Source organism: Corvus moneduloides, chromosome 19 (genome assembly GCF_009650955.1).
Source record: "Corvus moneduloides isolate bCorMon1 chromosome 19, bCorMon1.pri, whole genome shotgun sequence".
Taxonomy (NCBI): domain Eukaryota; kingdom Metazoa; phylum Chordata; class Aves; order Passeriformes; family Corvidae; genus Corvus; species Corvus moneduloides.
The window spans coordinates 12,473,119-12,477,372 of NC_045494.1; the positions used below are offsets into that span (position 1 = coordinate 12,473,119).

Sequence of the window (4,254 nt, forward strand, 5' to 3'; positions counted from 1 at the left end):
GGGGAGGCGCGCGGGCACTGCTGGACACTCGCTGGTGTCGCCTGCTGGCTCAAGGTGGTACTGCGGCCAAGAAAGGCATGCATGCGCACTGACTTGGGCACATCGCCGGTGGCACCTGCTGGCCGAAAAGCAGTACTGCCGCTAGGAGAGCTGCGCATGCGCACTGATCAGCGGGGAAGCCCTTTGTCGTGTGGTCATTAAGGGAGAAATGGAAACAATGCTGAGCATGCGCGGTGTTGTGGGAAGGGAAGCGCAGGAGCAGTGCTGTGCCTGGTTACGTCATGTGGCGTTGAAGGGCGGGGCGGAGCCGGGCAGCGCTGCGCATGCGCACTGGCTTTACCCGCCCGGTGCTGCTGCTCCGTGGGTACCGTCCGGCGCTGCCCGGGAGCGGCTTGGAAGCACCGGGTTCGGTTCCCGGCGGCGGCAGCGGCGGGCGAGGGTTGTGGTGACAATGGTGGAGGGCGGCTGTTGCTGTGGCTGCAGCGAGGTGGAAAGTGAGCGGAGAACGGCGACGCAGCGTGTGCCGGGAAAAGACCCGAGCGGGGGCGGCCCCGGAGCAGAGCCGGGCGGGAGCGGGCGGCGGGGACTGCGCGGGGTGAAGGCGGTCCGGGCGCGGAGCCGGGGAGGAGCTGCGGGGCTGGGGCCAGGGCTTGCGGGCGGCACGGCGGGACCTCCCTGCAGAGCCTTTCCTGGGAAACAAAACCTGGAGTTTGTCCCACCTCGGCCCCGTGGCAAGGGGCAGCGCAACCGAGGGGAGCAGCGCCTGAGCAGGGGCGGCAGTGTGCGGGCGCAGGGAAGACGCGGCTGGTGCTGGAGCGAGAACGTGCAGGTTTCTTACATTTAAATGAACGTGGAAAGCAGGGAGAGAGGTGGTATAGAAGCACCGGGTGCTCGGGCAGGTGAGACAGGACTCAGGGGAGGGACTCGCTTTCCTGAGCTCCTGAAGTTCCACTTGACTCTCTCAGGAGCACTCGTGAGAAGTTTCCCGTTTGGAGTTGGAGTCCAAAAGGAAGGAACTTGAAACTGCTTCTTCTGATAAATCCGTAAGTATGGGAGGCCCTATGAAGCCCACTGGTGTAAGCAGCCAATAACTCCCACGAGTATTTTAACTACTAAAAATAGCAACTTTTATTTCTTCTGCACACAAACGACTTGGCTGTCCTGTGCAGGGTTCACTGAGGCTGTGAATTGCAATCCAGGGCATCTTCAGGCTCCTGGTGCTCGGGACTGTGGCATTTGGTGTGCAGAAAACATCCCAGGCTGTCCAGCTTGGGTGTGGATGTGCATTTCCACAGTTCCTCAGAGTGGGAAAAGGCCAAGAGGGTGATGGAAAGGCCTTTCTTCCAGGCCTGGGCATCCTCAAGACACTTCAAGGATGTTTTTTAAATGTTTGTTGTCTTTTGTTTCACAGCGCAGGGCTGAGCTGGAGAACGGGTGGAGACAGTGGCAAGCGGGAGTCCCATGTTTACATCTGCCCTTGGATTCCAGTTTCTTCCAGTGGGTCTGTGCTGCCCGAAGTACAAAGGAAGGAGGTGTTGGAGTACCTGTTTGTTCACCTGTTGAGCTTGGAAGAGATGCTGAGTGTGAAATTCCAGGGGTGCCGGCTCCTTGCGAGCTGTTGGTTGCTCAGGAGATTGGGTCGGGGAAAGGGGGGGAGAGTCCGAGCACAGCACAGTGGTAGGAGCTGGGTTTGCATCTCAAAGCCTGATAAGCTGGAAAGAAGACTTTGCTGTGTTAATGCACAATTACATTTTTGTGCAATTTTTTGAAATTAGGGCTGGGATCAACCTGGGGAGGTTGTCTGGCCCAATTCCCTGTGCCCTGCTTTGCCATGAGGAATGGATACCTGACCTCTTTGCAGAGAGCTGCTGCTGCTAAAGATTTCTCAGTTTCTGTAGTGAATTTATCCCAGTACTTTGCTGCTATAAAGAAGTCTCCTCTTGCTGCCATTTCCCCCTATTACATTTAAGATCAGCTCCAGCTGAGTTAGAATTTAATCCTGACCTTTTCCCCCTTTTTTTTTCCCAAGAGGCCTCAGCTATCTCGCTATTTCTTTCCTCTCTCACCCTGCAGGTCCTGTTTTTCAGACCTCGTTCTTTCCTTATAAAACCCTTGATAACCCATTCCCCACTTAAGGCTTTGTTGTATCCTTGTTTTGCTACCTTCTGGGTGCTGTGGGTGAAGGTCTGGCTTTGAGGAGCACACCCTGCTCCCTTTGCTCAAGGGATTGCAGTTATTCCAATCTCCTGCTGCTGAGGGCTTCCTTAGGCTCTTGCTGAAATGAAAAATATCCAGGAAGCTTTTCCTTTTTTGAGATTAGACTGGTTTCTGCAAGTCCTTGAGATGTGACCATGATGGTTAAAAACCCACAGTGCAAATGAAGGTTTCCCCCTTCTTCCCCCCTGCCCCCTACCTGCTCCATGCTCGGTCCTCTCCCTGCACAGTTCATTACTTTGTAATCACAACTGCTAAGGAAACCTTTCTAATCTTGTCAATTGGCAATGCAACTGCTTTTAAATTCTGTTTTAAAATAGGTTTTGAAGTCAGGCTCTGCCCTTGCTATTGATTTGAATTCTTGACTGAGTAAATTATTGGTGCTTAACAAGCCCTTTGTTGCTTTAAAGCCTTTCTCCAAGGGTCAGAGAATAACACTGACAGGGAGTGAAGGAGCGCTGCCCAGTAGTTGCTTAGAAACGGAGTGTGTTAAACCAGGTTTCTTTAAAAGCAGTTTTGGGTAAGTGAAATTCAGTCACTTGAATTACTTTGGGAAATGGTCCATTTAGGATAGATCCACACTGACAGAAGCTGTTTATCTGAGGTCAGTACATGCTTTGATCAGTGCAGGGCCTTCCCCTCAAGAAATGCATGAGCCAAGCCCAGCAAGGTAGAGGAAAAGACACAAGTTCAGCTTAGAGAGCTGCACAGGTGAAATCCCATGGATGTGCCTGGAGCATGGCCCTCCCCAGCAGCTTTTCTTACAGTTAAATTCTTAAAAAAGCTAAAAGCTGATGTTCAGTACTTTGGGATCTGGCTCAAAACTGTGGAGAGGATAAACTCCCTTACTGGAACTCAGGCGGTGGAGTGCTCACAAGCCAGCAGCCAGATTACTTCTTGTTCAGCTTCAATTCAACGTTGGCTTTTTGTTGTTGTTTTGGTTGGTTGGCTGGTTTTAAAGTATTCTTAGAGATGCTACAAGTGGAAGAAGAGAACAGAAATAGAGTGGAGCACCACTGGCACAGTAACTGATATTTTACTGTTCCTCTTTTTCTTTTAAAAATATATGTAGATAACATGAACTTTTAAACTCTGTGATTTGGGAGAAACACTTTTTTCTCCCTCTCTTTGGAAGAGATATGCAAGTCCTGAGCCATTGGGCCAATGCTTGCTGCATTTTGTTTACGTTTTTACAATCAAACAAGATTGACAAGGAAGATACAACTCAGGAGCTCACTAGGCAGCAGCCTCCAAACTCTTTGGGTGATGCAGTAGGGTATGAAGACTGTTTTCCAGTGTGAGATTAATCCCTAATAACATGCTCACTGACATAAAAGTCACTTCTTATAAGCCACGTCTTACTCCCTGAAGTGCAGGAGCTGAGGTGTTTGACAAAGCCTTGGCAGAATGATGAAGTATATCCCTGTCAGATTTCTCCTTCTCGTGCTAGCAAGAGCAATCCATCTTCTTTAAGGGTTTTGTTCCTTTGGGATTGTGTGTAGTTTAGAGGGAGAACAGTACCCAGAAGCATTAATTATTTAATCTGGACTGCTTTTTTCCGCGACGTGTGAGGTCTGAGTATTGTGCTGGGATGCAGGGCCAATAAAATTTCTGGGAGTCGGACTTGGAGCTTGAAAGTTTTAGAATTAACCCTGGAGACTCAGCTCCCTCTATGGTCAGAAGAGGGGGAGACACCTTCCTTCAGGATGTCTCTCCAGGGAATGCTTTTGCAAAGTTTTCTCTCGTAACGGCTGAAGTCTTGCCTCTTCCTGAAATTGCGGTGTAGATCCCACTGGAGGCAGTAAATCTCTCAAATGTATGAGCTTGGGCCTACACACCTGCTAAGGTGTGACTAGAGGTGTGAGAGCTTTTGCAAATGAATTTGGAATAATGAGAATCACAGAACCACTGAGGTTGGAAAAGCCCTCTAAGGTCATCGAGTCCAACGTGTGCCCAATCCCTACCTTGTCACCCAGCCCAGAGCACTGAGTGCCATGTCCAGGTGTTCCTCGGACACCTCCACGAACGGGGACTCCAAAC

General features: G+C 50.6%; 1 long non-coding RNA gene across 2 annotated transcripts; it reads left to right on the plus strand.

Annotated features, from left to right (window-relative positions):
* Positions 1-290: 290 nt before the first annotated feature.
* On the plus strand, positions 291-3,837 carry LOC116453619. Of its 2 annotated transcripts, XR_004243865.1 has the most exons (3): positions 291-494; positions 966-1,043; positions 1,412-3,837. It is a non-coding gene; the product is annotated as an uncharacterized LOC116453619 (long non-coding RNA). The 2 variants fall into 2 exon arrangements; XR_004243864.1 differs by lacking the exon at positions 291-494 and having other exon boundaries at positions 628-1,043.
* Positions 3,838-4,254: the final 417 nt, after the last annotated feature.